The sequence below is a fragment of the Gorilla gorilla genome, chromosome 6, assembly GCF_029281585.2.
Source record: "Gorilla gorilla gorilla isolate KB3781 chromosome 6, NHGRI_mGorGor1-v2.1_pri, whole genome shotgun sequence".
In the NCBI taxonomy this organism is placed as follows: domain Eukaryota; kingdom Metazoa; phylum Chordata; class Mammalia; order Primates; family Hominidae; genus Gorilla; species Gorilla gorilla.
Genome location: NC_073230.2, coordinates 83545784 through 83565032, shown reverse-complemented (window position 1 = coordinate 83565032; position 19249 = coordinate 83545784). Strand labels below are relative to the sequence as shown.

The 19249-nt window shown below is 54.0% G+C and overlaps 1 protein-coding gene across 10 annotated transcripts in view; it reads right to left on the bottom strand.

Annotated features, from left to right (window-relative positions):
* GTF2IRD1 (GTF2I repeat domain containing 1) overlaps window positions 1-18713 on the bottom strand; it is a 148561-nt gene extending 129848 nt beyond the window's left edge. For 4 of the 10 annotated variants that reach the window (XM_063708148.1, XM_063708151.1, XM_063708146.1 and 1 more), the window contains exon 1: window positions 18435-18712. The gene's annotated coding sequence lies outside the window, so the exon portion shown is untranslated. Of the gene's footprint in view, window positions 1-18092; window positions 18325-18434 lie in introns of those variants that run through there. The other 6 variants (XM_063708147.1, XM_063708150.1, XM_063708145.1 and 3 more) reach the window with 5 other exon arrangements.
* Window positions 18714-19249: the final 536 nt, after the last annotated feature.

Here is a 19249-nt window from a genome sequence, read left to right as displayed (position 1 = left end):
CCCATAATCAACCACTTGCCAGCCTTCACCGCACTCTCTCCTCTCCTCCGCTGTGGTGTTGCAGATGCTCTGACCACTCTCCCTTCCCTACCCACCTCTGCCCTGTCCAGGGTATGCTGCAGCAAAGCCTCCCACCAGCTGCGGGGCCAGCTTGGGCCTTTCCAGCCTCCCGAACCAGGAGCAGGAGACGAGGGAGGCTCCAGAGGCATCTGCAGGAGGGCAAGGAGGCCCAGACCAAGAGTCATGGATGTGGATTGATTGATTGATTATTTATTTATTTATTTACTGAGGCAGGGTTTCGCTCTTGTTGCCCAGGCTGGAGGGCAGTGGTGCGATCTCGGCTCACTGCAATCTCCGCCTCCCGGGTTCAAGCAGTTCTCATGTCTCAGCCTCACAAGTAGCTGGGATTACAGTCACCCGCCACCACGCCTGGCTAAATTTTTTTTTGTATTTTTAATAGAGATGGGGTTTCAACACGTTGCCCAGGCTGCTCTCGAACTCCCGACCTCAAGTGATCCTCCTGCCTCGGCCTCCCAAAGTGCTGGGATTACAGGCGTGAGCCACTGCGCCCGGCCAGATGTGGTTTTAGATCTTGATCCTCATAACTCTAGAACCTTAGTCAAGTGTCTTCCCAGCCCTGGACCTCAGTTTCCCCATCTGAAAAAGAGAAGAGGCCAGTATATTCTGAGGTTCCCTCCAGTTCTAACATTCTATGGCTCCCTCCATCCAAGAAGCTCGGGAAACCCCAAGAGGGGTTAGGATGTCCAAGGAAGGGGAAAGAGGGGGGCCCCACTGCAGCACCTGGCCCCAGCCCTACGCACAACTCAGGTTGGCCAACTTGACAGACCAAAACTCACTATCGGTAGAAGGGATGGTGGCACCAACTAGAACAAATGAGATGGTGAACTCCAAATAGAGTTATTCTGGAAAGGCCAGTTCCAGTCCAGGCCCCTTTTTACCTGGAGTGTAATATACATGCAATAAAATTCATTCTTTCTGACATACAGTTCTATGAGTGTTCTGTTTTGTTTGTTTGTTTGTTTGTTGTTGAGACAGAGTCTCACTCTGTCGCCCAGGCTGGAGAGCAGTGGCGCAATCTCGGCTCACTGCAGACTCCGCCTCCCGGATTCAAGCAATTCTCCTGCCTCAGCCTCCTGAGCAGCTGGGATTACAGGCACCCGCCACCATGCCTGGCTAATTTTTGTAATTTTAGTAGAGACGGAGTTTCACCACATTGGCCAGGATGGTCTCAATCTCCTGACCTCATGATCTGCCTGCCTTGACCTCCCAAAGTGTTGGGATTACAGACGTCAGCCACCGCACCTGGCCGTTTTATTTTTTTTTGTTTTTTTTTTTTAGTATTTCAAAAAGATAGAGACAGGGGTCTTGCTATGTTACCCAGGCAACATAGTTTGGTCTCAAACTTCTGGGCTCAAACCACCCTCCCACCTCAGCCTCCTGAGTAGCTGGGAATACAAGTGCAAGCCACGGTGCCTGGCTAATTTTTAAATCTTTTTGTAGAGATGGGGTCTCGCTCTGTCACCCAGGCTAGAGTGCAGTGGCACAATTATAGCTCACTGCAGGCTTGAACTCCCAGCCTCAAGCAATTCTCCCGGCTCAGCCTCTCGAGTAGCTGGAACTACAGCTGTGTGCCACCACACCCGGCTAATTTTTTTGGCTGTCTAAGCTGGTCTCAGATTCCTGACCTCAAGCGATCCTCCTGCCTCAGTCTTCCAAAGTGCTGGGATTACAGGCATGAGCCACCGCCTCTGGCCATATTTCTATGAGTTTTCACAAATGCACACAGTCAGGTGACTGCCACCATAATCAAAACGCATTTCAGTTCCATCTCCCCAAAAACTCTCCCACTCCCAGGCAAACCCTGTCCCTAATCCTGCATTTTCCAGAACATCATATGACTAGAACCAGAGGCCGGGCACGGTGGCTCACACCTGTAATCCCAGCACTTTGGGAGGCCGAGGCGGGCGGATCACCTGAGGTCAGGAGTTTAAGACCAGCCTGGCCAGCATGGCGAAATCCCATCTCTACTAAAAGTACAAAAAAAATTAACCAGGTGTGGTGGCACGCCTATTGTCCCAGCTACTTGGGAGGCTGAAGCAGGAGAATTGCTTGAACCCGGGAGGCAGAGGTTGCAGTGAGCCGAGATCACGCCATTGCACTCTAGCCTGGGCAACAGAGCAAGGCTCCGTCTCGAAAAAAAAAAACCCACATATGAACAGAACCAGGTTGGAAGCGGCCTTTCCAGTCTGCTTCCTTTCCTTAGCACAATGCTCGTGAGGTTTCCCCGTGGTGGTGTGGTATCCATCATTCATCCTTTTTCACTGCTGACTAATATTCCACAGTATGGATGTTCAGTTTGTTTATTCACTGGGCAGTTTGACATCTGAATTGTTTCCAGTTTGAGGCAATTATGAATAAAGCCACTATACATATTCCTCTTTAGGTTTTTATGTGAATTTGAGCTTTCATTTCTCATAGGTAAATACCTAGTCATATGGTAGGTGAAGGCTTAATGTTATAAAGAAGCTGTCAAAAACCCAGAGAGACAACCATTAGCTGGAGCTGGGCTGGAGTGGGGGGTGCTGGGGAATGGAGAGACTGCTAATGAGGTAACAGGCTTCTTTTCAGAGTGATGAAAATGAACGGACTTAGATGGTGGCGATGGTCACACAACTTCATGATGATACTAAAAATATTGCATAGCGTATTTTAAAATGGTGAATTTGGCCGTGTGTGGTGGCTTATGCTTATCTATCTCAGCACTTTGAGAGGCTGAGGTGGGTGGATTGCTTGAGTCCAGGAGTTCAAGACCAGCCTGGGCAACACAGCTACAAGAGATACAAAAATTAGCCAGGCATGGTGGCATACACCTGTAGTCCCAGCTACTCGGGAGGCTGAGGCAGGAGAATAGCTGGAGCCTGGGAAATGGAGGTTTCAGTGAGCCATGACTGCACCGCTGCACTCCAGCCTGGCCAACAGAGCCTGGCCAACCCTATCTCTAAAAACACTAAATAAACAAAATGGTGAATTTTATGGTATAATGATATCATAATAAAGAATATGATAATTTTTATCTTTTTTGGTAGAGACAGGGCCTTGCTAATACATATGCCGTCTCTACCAAAAAAATATTTAAAAATTAGTCAGGGGTGGTGGCTTGGTGCCTGCAGTCCCAGCTACTTGGGAGGCTGACGGAGGAGGATCCCTTGAACCCAGGAGTTTGAGGCTGCAGTGAGCCATGATCCCACCAAAGCACCCCAGCCTGGGTGACAGAGCAAGACCCTGTCTCAAAATAAAATAAAATAAAAAGTAGAAACACCCCATATGTCCATAACTGATGAACAGATAAATATGATCTATCCATTAAATGGAATATTATTTGGCCATAAAAAGAAAAGCACATTGACTCACGCTACAACGTGGATGAATCTTGAACACATTATACCCACTGAGAAAAGGCCAGACTCGAAAGACCACATATTACATGATTCCATCTACAAGAAACGCCCAGAATAGGCAAATCTACAGAGATGGAAAGTAAATTAGTGGTTGCCAGGGGATGGGGGAGGAGGGAATGAGGGCTGACTGCTTAATGGGGGGAGATTCTTAGGATGATAAAAAATGCTCTGAAATTAGACAGTGATGAATACTGCACAACTCTGTGAATATATTTTTAAAAAAACACTGAATTATACACTTTAAAGGAATAGTTTTAAAATAAACTTACAAAAAAAAAGAAAATCCAACATGGTAGAGAAGAACAGAATCAAGTCCCTGGAGACATCACTGAACCCTGAAAAGCATCACCACGCTCCTACCCCAGCCTCCAAATACCTACTCACAAGTACCCACCCCAGCCTCCAAATACCTACTCATAAGTACCTATCCTATCCTCCAAATACTTTCCATATTTTTTTTTTTTGAGATGGAGTCTTGCTCTGTCGTCCAGGCTGGAGTGCAGTGGCTCGATCTCGGTTCACTGCAAGCTCCACCTCCCGGGTTCACGCCATTCTCCTGCCTCAGCCTCCCGAGTAGCTGGGACTACAGGCGCCCACCATCATGCCCGGCTAATTTTTTTGTATTTTTAGTAGAGACGGGGTTTCACCATGTTAGCCAGGATGGTCTCGCTCTCCTGACCTCATGATCTGCCTGCCTTGGCCTCCCAAAGTGCTGGGATTACAGGAGTGAGCCACTGCGGCCTGGCTGGGTTTTTTTTTTTTTTTTAATTATGTTTATGTTTTGTAGAGACAGGGTCTCACTACGTTGCCCAGGCCGGTCTCAAACTCCTAAGCTCAAGCAATCTGCCCATCTCGGCCTTCCGAAGTGCTAAAATTACATGCCTGAGCTGCTGCACCTGACCCGGCTTAATATTTAGATATTTGCTATATTTACAGTTGGGTATTTAATTACCTGTAGCCAAATGCAGCCCTAAATGACAGGGGACAGTCCCCTCTTTACCACTAACCAGGACTCGGGGAGCTGTGTACACTGGGGAGTAAAGCTCCAGGCTGGCAGTCAGGATTCAGCAGAACGTCAAGTAATCAGGCCTCGTCACCGCCGGTGGCCTCAGGAATGTCACATACATGTGCATATACACACCCATGCGTGCACACAAGCATGTGTGTCTAAATAGCCCAGAGGCGGATCACCTGAGGACAGGAGTTCAAGACCAGTCTGGTCCAACATGGTGAAACCCTGTCTCTACTAAAAATACAAAAATTAGCCGGGAGCAGTGGCGGGTGCCTGTAATCCCAGCTACTCAGGAGACTGAGGCAGGAGAATCGCTTGAAACCAGGAGTCAGAGGTTGCAGTGAGTCGAGATCAAACCACTGCACTCCAGCCTGGGTGACAGAGCGAGATTCTGACTCAAAAAATAAAAATTAAAAATTAAATACAAAATAAAATACAAAAATTAGCTAGGCGTGGTAGTGCATGCCTGTAATCCCAGCTACTCGGGAAGCTGAGGCAGGCAAATCGCTTGAACCTGGGAGGCGGAGGTTGCAGTGATCCAAGATCACGCCACTGCACTCCAGCCTGGGCGACAGAGCAAGACTCCATCTCAACAACAAAACAGAATAAATAAATAAATAAATAGCCCAGAGGATTAACTGTTCTGGCACTCCACACTTGTGCTGTCTGCACACATCAGCTGCCTTTCCTGGAGGGAAACGCCCCAAATTGGGCTGTACTCGGCTCAGAGAGACAAGCTGCCCCCACTGCCATCGCCACTGCCCTCCAGATGCCTCTGAACGCCACAGCCAGGCCGGCAAAAGCAGCTCCTGGGATGGGTAGAGGAGCGCCAACGAGAGCTGGGATTGAAGGATGGAGAGGGGCCGGGCATGGGGGCTCACCCCCATAATCCCAGCATTTTGGGAGGCTGAGGCGGGTGGATCACTTGAGGTCAGGAGTTTGAGACCAGCCTGGCCAACATGATGAAACCCCATCTCTACTAAAAATACAAAAACTAGCTGGGTGTGTTGGCAGGTGCATGTAGTCCCAGCTACTGGGGAGGGCTAAGGCAGAATTGCTTTAACCCATGAGGCGGAGGTTGCAGTGAGCCGAGATCATGCCACTGCACTCCAGCGTGGGCAATGGAGCGAGACCCTGTCTCCAAAAAAAAAAAAAAAGAAAAAGGGTGGAGGAGGCCCCCACCCTTCATGGGTCCCCACCCCGAGCTTGCTTCTAATTCACTTGACAAGGTTGCACAGGATGCCCACTCCGCAACAGGCAGGGTGCTACAAAGGTCAGGGATGCGGAGGACAACATGATGATGGGGCCGTGACCCACTGGAAGTCACACTCTGTCTGTGAAGGTGACAGACAAGCACGAGGGCAATTATAGTCTTGTTTGTGATGCGGGCTGTGGCTGGGGACACAGACAAGAGGCACCTAACGTGACCTGGAGAGGGAGATGAGGTTAGGGAAGCTTTGCAGAGAGAAGTGACAACCCAGCTGAGACCTGCAACGAGAAATCAGCCCAGGGACACAGCCGGGGAGCATTACGCATGCTCTAGGGGAGAGGCAGCAGCGTTCCAGGAAGCGAGACGGAGCACAGTACGTTTTAGAAACGATGAGGCTCATCGTGGCTGGCACAGAGAGACACAGGCAGGGCCTGGCCATGCCTAGTCTGCAGCTTTTCCAGGAGCCACGGGAACCCCTGAGCTGCCTGGGAGTGAGGCCATCAGATACAGATCTTCACCTGGAGTCAACGCAGCAGCCCCACCGTCACGTCCTGTCTCTGGCCCTCCACTTCTGTCCAAATCACCGTCCTCCAGGGCCATGCAGAAAGCCACTTCTGCAGGCTGCCATCAAACACACCTGGGAGTGGCATTGTCTCCCGTCCCCTAAGCAGCCACAGGTATCCCCCGCCCCAGAACAGGGCCTGGCCTCTAACAAGCGGGATGGCTGACTGTGACCTTGAGGGGCTAAGTGGTTTGCAGGCCGAGGGGACCAACCAGTTCTACCTTTGAGGTTTTCCCAGTTTGCAGAAGCAGAAACCAAGGCATGCTGGCCGGGTGCAATGGCTCACGCCTATAATCCCAACACATTGGGAGGCCAAGGCGGGTGGATCACTTGAGGCCAGGAGTTCAAGACCAGCCTGGCCAACATGGTGAAACCCTGTCTCTACTAAAAATACAAAAAATTAGCCAGGCATGGTGGCGGGCGCCTGTGATCCCAGCTACTCGGGAGGCTGAGGCAGGAGACTCGCTTGAACCCAGGAGGTAGAGGTTGCAGTCAGCCGAGATCCTGCCACTGCACTCCAGCCTGGGCAACAGAGCAAGACTCTGTCTCAAAAAAAATAAATAAATTGAGGCATGCCACACCCCACACCCCACACCCCAGGGACAGAGGAGGTGTGTCCCAGACAGGCAGAAAATAAGAACAGATCTTGGAATGATGGGGTCCAAGGTTCACTGTCTGGGGGAGTGGGGCTCCCACAGGGCCAGCTTCTGGGGTCATCATGTGACAAGCTGACAAAGTGTTCTTCACTGAGATGGCAGCTAGCTCCCCGCAACTGAATACACCGATTTTCCCAAGAACCTGGCAATACTATATAAGAAAACTATCCTTGTTTTTTCAGATGAGGCTCAGAGAGGTACAGTCACTTGCCTGTGGTCACACAGCAGCTCAGCAGTCAGGCTGGGATTTGAACCTAGGTGTGTCTGGCTTCAAAGACCCTGATGGTTCCACTGCACCCTGCTGTGAAGTGAGGGAGCCCTGGCCTCTGACCCAGGGCCACCAAGAGCATCTCTCCTTTGGATATGCTGAGAAGAGAATATCTCAGGAAGCTGGTGGCCCGGGGCAGGTGGGGAGGTGGACCAGGATCAAAGAGGGAGGATGTGGTTTGCCCACCTGCCCAGAGGGCTGCACCCACAGGTGGCAGCCAGGGTGTGCACTGGGAGCAGGGGTAACCACCTCCTTCCCCAAAGCCCTGCCTCTCCCCACCTGGCCTCACTGCAAGAAGCGGCCATGCCTGAAAAACCAGCTCCTGGATAAACATGAGAGAGACATCAGACTGAGAGAGTCACAAGACCCCTTGGAGCTGCCAGGACCACCCTGGAGCCAGGTGGGTGGGCGGTGGGTCTTGTCTGCTGCAAGGAGCCACCCAGGAGCACCCAAGGGCCTTCCTTCCTGCACAGGGCTAACCTCTTTCCAGGCTACCCACCGAGTGCTGGCCCCAGGGTCCAGCCTTTGAGGACTTTGGGGAACCCGGTAGGGGTGGGAGGCAAGGGTGGGGTACAGGGGAAAGGTACTTGGGGCAACCTTCATTAGAGAGGGACCACAACGATTTCACAAATAACAAATTAAATAACAAAGTAAAAACCAGCTGGGTGCGGTGGCTCGTGCTCATGTCTGTAATCCCAGCACTTTGGGAGGCTGAGGCAGGTGGATCACTCGAGGTCAGGGGTTCGAGACCAGCCTGGCCAACATGGCGAAACCCCGTCTCTACTAAAAACACAAAAATTAGCCGGGTGTGGTGGCAGGTGCCTGTAATCCCAGCTATTCGGGAGGCTGAGGCGGGAGAATTGCCTGAACCCAGGAGGAGGGGGGCCGCAATGAGCCGTGATCACACCACTACACTCCAGCCTGGGTGACAGAAGGAGACTCTGCCTCAAAAACAAACAAATAACAACAAAAACAACAAAGTAAAAACCCCCCAAATCTCTCAAGACACCCACGCAAGACATGTGATCACCCAGGAAGCTCCATCTCCTTAGGAAGCCGAGAGCCCTGGGAAACTCATGGATTTGCCAATGGGAAACTGACAAACTCTTGCTGGGGTCCCCTGCTTCATTCACGCCCACCTGGCAACCCTGTGGAGGTACTTGCTGTGGTTCCATTTTCTAGAGGGTCAAACTGAGGCTCAGCCTCAGGCAAGTGACAGGCTGGAGTCCGTAAACCACCATAATCTAGGCTCTGGCCACAAAAACATTCACCAGAATAGCCACTGTTCACACAGGGCTGACCTCAGGCAGCAGTGGATTCCAAACATTTAGCAACCAGAACTGTATTTAGAGCTCTAACAGGTAACTCTGGTAAAAGTGGTCCTAGGGCAGGGCGCGGTGGCTCACACCTGTAATTCCAGCACTCTGGGAGGCCAAGATGGGTGGATCATTTGAGGTCAGGAGTTCGAAACCAGCCTGGACATGGTGAAACTCCGCCTCTACTAAAAATACAAAAATTAGTCGGGTGTGGTGGCACGCACCTGTGATCCCAGCTACTCGAGAAGCTGAGGCAGGAGAATCACCTGAACCCGGGAGGCGGAGGTTGTAGTGAGCCGTGATCGTGCCACTGCACTCCAGCCTGGGCGACAGAGTGAGACTCTGTCTCAAAAAAAAAAAAAAAAAAAAAAAAAAAAAAAAAGTGGTCCTACTCTGGCCCAAAGGGGCACAGGAGGCTTGAGCCTCACATGTCCCCACCACCCGCTCCTTGGTGGCCCATGGGGCCCTCCAGGGCTCTGTGGTAATCCACACGCTCACATTACCCTCAGCTGAGTCTCACAGCCCTACAAACCTAGTGTTCTGTTCTCCCACTTAAAGATGAACAGGCAGGGCGCAGTGGCTCACCCCTCTAATCCCAGCACTTGGGAAGCTGAGGTTGGAGGATCACTTGAACACAGGAGTTCGAGACCAGCCTGGGTGACATGGCGAGACCCCCATCTCTACAAAATAAAAAAATTAGCTGGGTGTAGTGGCAAGTGCCTCCAAGCCCAGCTACTTAGGAGGCTGAAGTGGGAGAATCACTTGAGCCTAGGAGTTCAAGACTACAGCAAGCTATGATTGCACCACTGCACTCCAGCCTGGGTGACAGAACGAGACCCTGTCTCAAAATAATATAAGAACAGATGAACAAACCAAAGCCCAGAGATGTGACATCACTCGACCAGCCCTGTTCCGTTTGATCCTAACTCATGCTCCTCCCTGCAACAGCGGCTTCACCACCTTCCTTCCCTACCCTCAGAAGTCCTGCTCTTATTTCAGGCAAACATGAAACTTCTACCCCAAGCAAAACAGCTGCAGGAGTGAAGACCAGAGATGCACCACCAGGAACCCCAGACTCCCACAGGGTGGGGATACATAAGATGATGGGCAAGACACCCCAGGGCACAGACAGCTCCCCTCCCTGGCACTGCCCTCAACCTCCAGCTGTCCTGGCCCCATAGCCTCAATTACTCCAGAGCCCACCTGGATGGCGGCGGGAGGATCGCATGGGGCCAGAGGCCCAGAGGGCAGCGGCAGGCAGGTGTAATTTCATCGCGGGGCTCACGGTATGAGTCACCAGAAACAGAAGATGAAATTCCAGCTCTGAGGGCGGAGATGAGCAGCTCCCCCGGCTTGGGGTCAGCTCTTGATGTGGGGGGTGGGTAGTGATGGGGTGCAGGCCACAGGCCCCCTGCCAGCCAGATGGTGCCTTTGTGAAAATGAGAAAGAGGAACCACCTTCTTCTGGGGGGTCCCGAGCTGATGCAGGGCCGGCCAAGCCGGTTTGCTAGATTTCCCTAGAGAGGAGAGTGGCTAGAGGTATGTGGCATATCCACACCATGGAACACTACTCAGGGACCAGAAGGGACCAGCTACCCGTGTACCCAGCAATGCCGTAAATGCATTATGCTGTGTGAAGCCAGATTCAGAGGCTGTGGACTGTAGGATTCCATTTATGTGACATTGTACAAATGGAAAACCATATACAGAAGACGGATCAGTGGTTGCTGGGGTCGGGACAAGAGACAAGGATGAACAAACGGGCTTCAAAAACTTTTAGGGGTTACAGGATTGTTCTAACTCCTGGGGTCAAGCAATCCTCCTGCCTTAGCCTCCCAAGTAGCTGGGGCTACAGGCACACATCACCACACCCAGCTAATTTTTTGTTTTAAGAGACGGGGTCTTGCTATGTTGCCCAGGCTGGTCTCAAATTCTTGGCCTCAAGTGATCCTCCCGCCACAGCCTCCTGAGTAGCTGGGGCTACAGGCATGAGCCACCTCGCCTGGCTAATTTTTGTACTTCTTGTAGAGATGGAGGTTTCACTATGTTGTCTAGGCTAGTCTCAAACTCCTGGCCTCAAGCCATCCTCCCGCCTCAGCCTCCCAAAGCGCTGTTCTATGTCTTGACGGGGGTTGGACGACATAAGGGTGTGAGCCAGGCAAGTTCCTGGTATAGCATAGCCTTCACTGCTCAATGATATTTTTAATAAAATATAAAGTGGGGCCGGACATAGTGGCTCACACCTGTAATCCCAGCACTCCAGGAGGTCAAGGTGGACAGATCACTTGAGATCAGGAGTTCAAAACCAGCCTGGCTAAGACAGCAAAACCCCATCTCTACTAAAAATACAAAAATTGGCTGGGCGAGGTGGCATGCACCCATAATCCCAGCTACTCAGGAGGCTGAGGCAAGAGAATTGCTTGAACCCGGGAGGCAGAGGTTGCAGCGAGCCAAGATTGCGCCACTGCACTCCAGCCTGGGTGACAGAGTGAGACTCCATCTTAAATAAATAAATAAAATAAAATATAAAGTGGGCCCTTCTCATGTGCCAGCCGGGGGCTGGGGACCAGGACCTAACGAGACTCCCTCAGGCCTGACGCCTCTGCAAGGTCCTCACTGGCTGGCGTAACAAAAGATGGATAGACGAAAAGATACGGACTTGCTTTGATGGTGGTTCTGTCAGTAGCCAGAAAATGCACCTTGAGACCCTGCTAGACCCCAGCCAGCAAAAGAGGCCCATCCTCGGCCAACCATCTAAGACACAAACAGCCTGGAGGGTCTCCCCTCTGTCATGGGGAACAGTAGGGGAAAGGGCTAAGCTGCCCCCTGCTTACCTACCCTCCCCAACCATGCAGCCTCTTCTGCATCCTCAAGTGCACAGAACAGCAAGCCCTCAAGCCAGGCCCTCCCACCCTGTCTCCACCACAGACCTGCCCCCAGGGGTCCCACACACCCATGCTGTGGCATCCCCACAGGGTCACACCAAGTCCCTTGGACTACAGCACCACCCTGGGACCCAGGCAGGTTGGGGAGAGCCATCTCCCTTTTACATCCAAGAAAACTGCCCAGGCGGGTGGAAGGTGGACGTGGACCCCATGACCCCGGCCCCTTACTTTCCCCCCATCCCCCCACTCCAGAGGCTGCAGCTCAGGTGCTGGGAACCTGCCTCAGGTGGCAGCATGGCAAAGGTGCAGGAATTCCCAGCAGCCTCCGTGCTGTGGGGTCAACCCCTCAAGTCCATAACCGCCCCCGTGGCGGGGTCTCCCAGCTTTGAAAGGTAGCCATTGCAGACACTTTCCCAGCACTCAGGCCTTGCCAATCCTACATGAAAATCTTACTTGGTGTATAATAGGGTGTTTCCAGCAATTTCCCACCCCCTCCTCCCAGCATCTCTAAATATACAGACCACATTGGCCAGAAATCCCTGAAGACAAGGACTTCCCAAACTGGGGATCCCTGGGCACCCCTCAGGCCACCTAGACTACACCCTCCATGCCACCCAGGCCAGTAGGAGATCTAGACCCTCGAGCCACAGGCTGGAGGAGGCCTGACCAAGGACATTAGAAGGATACTGCCTGTAATCCCAGCACTTTGGGAAGCTGAGGTGGGAGGATTGCTGGAGGCCAGGAGCTTGAGACCAGCCTGGGCAACATCGCAAGACCCCATCTCTAAAAAAAAAAAAAAATTTTTTTTTAATTAGCTAGGTGCAGAGGCCGAGGTGGGAGGATCACATTGAGCCCAGGAGTTGGAGGTTGCAATGAGGTAGGATCACGTCACTGCACTCCAGCCTGGGAAACAGAGAGACACTGTCTCAAAAAATAGAATAAAATAAAAATGAAAAAGGACCCTGCTGGCTGGGTACAGTGGCTCACTTCTGTAATTCCAGCACTTTGAGATCACTTGAACTCAGGAACTGGGCAACATGGCGAAACCCCGTCTCCACCAAAAATACAAAAAATTAGCCGGGCACGGTGGTGTGTGCCTGTGGTCCCACCTACTTGGGAGACTGAGCCAGAAGGATCGCTTGAGCCAGGGAGGGAGAAGCTGCAGTGAGCCGAGATTGTGCCACTGCACTCCAGCCTGGGTGACAGAGTGAGACCTCATTTCAATACAAGTTAAAAAAAAAAAAAGCCATGATTCAGTGAATCAGCTCCACTCGATTCAAACTCGCTCCAGATCATCCCCGGGGCCTCCACTGAGCCCTGATCCCAACTCCAGGGTCAGCCACACACACCTCTGGCCCCTCCCCAAACCCCATCCATCTCACCGCCCCAGAGGCAGCAGTTGTAGGGTTGGCAGATAAAATGCAAGACCTCCAGTTCAGTCTGAACTACAGATCAACAACAGGTAACTTTTAGCTAGAAGTTCATCCCAAATATTGCATTAGTCCTTGCTTGTCTGAAATCCAATTTTAGCTGGGCATCCTTATTTTTATTTGCTAAATCTGGCAACCTGAAGCAGGTGGTCCTGAAGGAGGGTGACAGGTGGGCACACAAATAGCTCTGGGTCAGCCAGGCCCCAGCTCAGGGGCGAGAGAGTTCTGTTCACCGCCTGAGACACTCCCTAAGACCGTGTAAGATAAAGTACATCCTCACCCATTTCACCTATCTTATTCAAGACACCTATCTTATCTTTTTTTTTTTTTGAGACAGAGTTTCACTCTTGTCGCCCAGGCTGGAGTGCAATGGTACGATCTCAGCTCACGGCAACCTTCACCTCTTAGGTTCAAGCAATTCTCTTGCCTCAGCCTTCCGAGCAGTTGGGATTACAGGCACCCGCCACTACACCTGGCTAATTTTTGTATTTTTAGTAGAGATGGGGTTTCACCGTGTTGGCCAGGCTAGTCAAACTCCTGACCTCAGGTGATCCGCCCGCCTCGGTCTCCCAAAGTGCAAAGTGCTGGGGATTACAGGCATGAGCCACCGCACCCGGCCCTAACTTATCTTAAGTGGGCAAATTTCCAGGGCAGGAACCCAGGTTCCTACAGACCTGGCCCCTTTCTGCACGACCCTCCATACTCATGAAGCCACAAACCTAGGTGCAGATTGGCCCAGAGAGAAGGGAATGGGACCGAGAATGGATCAGTTCCACAGGACGAGTGGAGAGAGAGCTACCAAAATAGGGTGGGTGAAGAAGTGATGATGAGGCTGGGCCTGGGGGCTCACACCTGTAATCCCAGCACTTTGGGAGGCCAAGGAGGGCCAATCACTTGAGGTCAGGGGTTCAAGACCAGCCTGGCGAACATGGTGAAACCCCGTCTCTACTAAAAATACAAAAATTAGCCACGTGTGGTGGTGTACATCTGTAATCCCAGCTACTCGGGAGGCTGAGGCACGAGAATCACTTGAACCCAGGAGGTGGAAGTTGCAGTGAGTCGCGATCGTGCCATTGCACTCCAGCGTGGGCAACAGAGCAAGACTTCATCTCAAAAAAAAAAAAAAAGAAAGGGGGGTGATGGACCAGGGGGCTTTCCTGAAAAGCTTTCTGCCTCCAAAACCCACATTACCACACCCCCTACAGGCCAAAGCCCCTCTGCCACACCTGGAGATACCTGACTGAGAACTTCCAAAGTAGGCCAAGAAAGTGACAGGGTCCTGCCTCCCTTCCGGAGTATGGAGCCTGGGTAGAAAGCACATGCTTCTATGAGATGGGGCTGAGGGGATTCCAAGAGGCCAGGCCCCTCCTGCCGTATCTGGAGCCCCCAACATCTACACCTTGGAGACTGTTACCCCCTCACCAGCAATCACCTGTCACAACACACTGTCTTCTGGCCAGGTTCACGCATCTCCTTCTCCCCCAGAAACCATCCTTCCCACCACTCCACCTCTGCTATGAATTCCTTCAGGAAGTTCCCTTCCAGTCACACTAAGGGTCCCTGTCCTAGCGGCCCCATATTATCCCGGAAGCCCCCCAATCAAAACTGAACTCAGGACCGGGCGCAGTGTCTCATGCCTGCAATCCCAGCACTTTGGGAGGCAGAGGTGGGCAGATCACTTGAGGTCAGGAGTTCTAGACCAGACTGGCCAACATGATGAAACCCCATCTCTACTAAAAATACAAAAATTAGCTGGGCGTGGTAGAGCATGCCTGTAATCCCAGCTACTTGAGGCAGGAGAATCGCTTGAACCCAGGAGGCAGAGGTTGCAGTGAACCGAGATGGCACCACTGCATGCCAGCCTGGGCGACAAAGTGAGACTCCCTCTCAAAAAAAAAAAACAAAAAAAAAACGTAACTCAGCATGGATTCCAAGCCCTGGGTCCTGCTCTGCTCCTCTGTTTATAAATTGGCCCTGCAGGTCTTCTTCCATGAGTGTCCCCTGAAGCCTCTGCAGGCCCCACGGAGCTGGGCATACACCCCTGGCTTGTCCCAAAGAACCTGGCTGTGACCCTGGCTGCCACGCATCTGAGAGAGAGATACTTACAAACGGCGAGAGTCAGAGAACTGAGAGATACAGAGAGGATGACATTGGGGAGCAAAGCCCCCAGGGTTAAGGTTGGGAGAAGACACAGGCTGGGGTAGTGGGGAGAGAGGGGGCCCCAGGAAGTTCAGGGAGAGACCCTGGGACTCCTACCAGGGTGGGGAACTTGCCCCAGAGATGAGCATTTAAGAAAAATAGGAGAGAGTCTGCTTAGCCATTTAGGTCAAGGCTCAAAAGCAGGATTTCATTCATTCATTCATTCAAACATGTAGCCATTTAACAAGTATTTGAGGAGCAAGCCTCCATCCCTTCCTGTCCCTAGTGCAATTGGGGAGAGAGATGTAAACATCTGAGTAAGATCAATGTTGGGACAAAGGAAGGAAAGGATGTTGGCTAGGCGCGGTGTTTCACTCCTGTCATCCCAGCACTTTGAGAGGCCAAGGTGGGAGGACTCCTCATGCCCAGGAGTTCAAAACCAGCCTGGGCAACATAGCAAGACCCCATCTCTACAAACAATAAAAAATTAGCCAGGTGTAGTGGCCCTTGTCTGTGGTCCCAGCTACTTGTGAGGCTGGGGTGGGAGGGTGGCTTGAGTCCAGGAGTTCGAGGCTGCAGTGAGCTGTGATCACACTACTGCACCCCATCCTGGGCACAGAGCAAGACTGTCTCAAAAAAAGAAAAAAAGAAAAAAAAGGAGAGGACATCATGGGGATATAAAGGTGGTACCATCGCCAGCCCTGAGGACGAGGAAGTCTTCAGCCCAAAGATACCACAGCCAAGCCAAGTCCTGAAGAAGGAGAGGAAAAGAGGCAAATTCTATAATCCTGACCCCCTACCCTAGCCAGGCAGGGCTAATAAAGGAAGCCCCCTAGCCTCCTCAGGGGAAAGGCAAGAAGAACCTTCGAGAGAAGAGGAACTGTGTGTGCAGAGGCCAGGGGTGGGAGGGCGCCAGGCCATTCAGGAAAACGGCAAGACTACAGGATTTTTTCTTTTTCTTTTTTTAGATGGAATCTTGCTCTGTTGCCCAGGCTGGAGTACAGTGGTGCGGTCTTGGCTCACTGCAACCTCCACCTCCCGGGTTCAAGCGATTCTCCTGCCTCAGCCTCCCGAGCAGCTGGGATTACAGATGCCTGCCACCACGCCTGGCTAATTTTTTGTATTTTTAGTAGAGATGGGGTTTCACCATGTTCGCCAGGCTGGTCTCGAACTCCTGACCTCATGATCCACCCACCTCGGCCTCCCAAAGTGCTGGGATTACAGGCGTGAGCCACTGCGCCCGGCCAGACTACAGGATTTATGAGTGGGCTGAGGAAGCAGTGAGTGGTCAGAGACTAGACCCTGAATGAGAATCATCTGGGAGCTGCAGTCTATGGTTCCAAGGTCATGCTTAGGACGTGAATGTCCCAAGCCATCACCCACCATCCACAAGACCCCAGGTCCAACAACCAAGCTGTCACCAAACCGTGGATGGCCTGGCCTCTGGAGTCAAGTAGGCTGCAAAAACAGCTACCTCCAAGACCCTAGATTACAGCTGCCACTCAGACTATTGCCAAACACCAAGTGCTGACGACTACCACCTCATCAGAAGGCTAGCCGGGCTCCCGGGAGGCTGCCTTCAATGAACAGATAAAAATTATTTGTGATTAGCATACTGCAAATAAATGACCCTTCTCCCAGCATCGAGAGAACAGTCCTTTTAAGTAGGTTTAGCGTGCCCCCTACAAAGCTGTCTTCAAGACCCAGTTTTACAACCATCGGCCTTAAGTTCTCGAACATTTTAAGAGTGCAGGCTCTGAGTGGCTGCGGAGTTTCAACCCTTCCTTCCTAGTTTCCTCTGTGGGGTCCTGTGGGACCCTCTGAGTTAGAACTGCCAATTTCTAGGTCACCCTCAGAACAGGCTGTGGAAGAACGAGGTGTAGACTTGAGCCTCCCACACCCCAGAGGCAGGATGGGGGTTCCGATACCCTGTCACCTTGGGGCCAAGCCTGTCCCTTGGTCTGCAGGTGCCTGCTCAGAAGAGGTCAGAGTCTATCTCACACCCTCCTGGGCCCCAAATAGGGCGGTTCATGACGGCCACCTAACTACCTTATACCTAGCCCCTCCCTGCCAGCAGCCACCAGCCTCCAGCCACCTCCTCCTGCTTAGAATAAATAATCGATGCTGGTGCCCTTCCCCTCTGGAATGACACTGCTGAAATAAATGAGCTGCTTGGGGCACCTTCCAAGCCCCAAGGCCCCGGGCCAGTGCCAAGGAGTCAACAGTCCTGGCCACGGGGCAGCCAGACACACAGAGGCCGACCATGGCAGCGGCGCGCCAGGGTGGCTTCTAGACACCCCTCTCCTCTTCTAAGAGAAACCCCGGCAAATGCCCACTCCTCCAAAAACTGCGGGGGCCTGCCCTCCACTCCCACCCGCCAGGCCCAGGGCCATCCCGGGGTACCCCTTGGCACATTCTCCATCCAAGAGTCAGTGCTCCCCTCACAGGCCCTGCAGCGAGACCCCTATGTCCCAGCACCCTCGCTTCAGCTGGGATGGGGACACAGGAGACTCCCACCGCAGGACCTTGGTCCTGGGAGGTAGGGTCACTAGGCCAGACGCCAGAGCTCCAGCCCCCTCCAGCACTGCCAGGAGGGTGGGACGAACTCTCAGCGGCACAGCGGCCCCCTTCCCTGGGCCCACGCCAGGCGAGGCAGGGTCTCACTCCCTGGCTGCTGGCCAGGGGTGAGGAGCCCAGGAGAGGTGTCAAGCCCATCATGCCCAGGGTACTTAGGATGGGGCGGGTGGGTGTTCAGCACCCTGTGGCCCCTCCTCTGTCCTCTCCACCCATCTGCAGGAACTCAGAGACCACCCACAGACCGAGTATCCCCAACTTACTCCTCGGAACCCTTTGTGCTCCCCCCACTGCCACCTTCTGAGTCCCCTCCACCCGGGATTCAGCGGCCACCACCACACAGGCCAGCCCCCTCCCCGGGGCCGGGGGGGTAGGTCCACAACAGGAACCACCCCGCTGGGGCAATCCTGGCTGGACTGGACTCCGCCTGGGAGTTGGGGGCGCGGGCCAGGGACTGGCCCAGACCGGGAGAAGGTGGAGGGGGGGAAAGGCGGGGACCGCGGCCTTCCCAGCCCCCTCTGCTCCCACCCCGGCGCCCGCCACCGCGGGCAGCGCGACTGACCTCATTCGCCAACTGCAGCAGCCTGCGGGCGCCGGCCCGGGACGCCCCCCACCTCCAGAAGAGCCGGTGGCAAGGAGGGAGGGGGTGACAGCTCCCAGCTCCCGGCCCCTCCCGGGCAGGTGGGGGGCGGCCGTCCCTCCCCTCCCCCGGGCCCGAATTATAATCCCAGTCACGTGCCTTCCCGGGCACCCAAAAGCCGGCCCCAGCTCCTGTAACACCTTGAGAGGGGGAGGGGCGAGGACCCCCCCCCCCCCCCGTAGGAGGCGGAGGGGATCGGGGGCGGGGGTGGGGGAGAAGGGGAGAAGGGCCTCGGTGCCCGCCCCCCGCAAAAGTTTCTCCTACCTTGGAGGATCCCCAAGCGCTCCTGCCAGCGGCGCCCCGGCCCCGGCCCGCGGCCAGGACTCAGCCTCCTGCCGCTGCCTCCTTAATTAATCCGGGAGAATGGGGGAAGGAGAGGCAGAGGGAGGCGAGGACGGCGGCGCGGCGAGGGCGGGGAGGGAGGCGCGGGGAGGGGGCGCGGGGGGGGAATCGGCCGGCCGGGGGGCTGGCGCTCGGCGGCCCCCACCCCCGGCGCGGGCTGCGGCGGAGGGCGGGGCGGCGCGGGGAGCGGAGCGGAGAGCGGGAGCGCGGGGAGGCTCTTTGTTCTGTAATCCCAGTAAGATTGCCAGCCATTCGCCCCGGCCCTAATCCCAGCCCCGCGCAACACCACCCTCCATTGGCTGCCATTTACATACGGGATTAGCCCGCCCCGCGCCCCGCGCCCCTGCGCACCCCCCTTGCTACCCAGCGCCCCTGCGTCCCGGGGACCTGGGCACCGCGGTGGGGAGAGCGCGCCGCACCCCTCGGCCCCGGACCTGCGGGGAGGGGCGGTGGCGCCCTCGGTTCTCCCCCACCAGCGCCGGATTAGAAAAGCCTGGGCGCGCCCCCGTCTACCCCCACCGCTCCCCACCACCACTGGGAGAGCAGCCGGGCGCAGGGGGCTGAAGTTGGAGGGTCAAGGTCACCCAGCTGGAACGCGCGGAGGCCCTGAGTGTCCCGGCTGGTCACTCCCGCCTGGCCCGGGTTCTAGTCCTAAGGCTTGGGCCAGGTACCTCTTACAGCCTTTGTCCCCCTCCCACCCCTGAGATGTGCAGGAAGGCAGTGACAGGCCGAAAGTC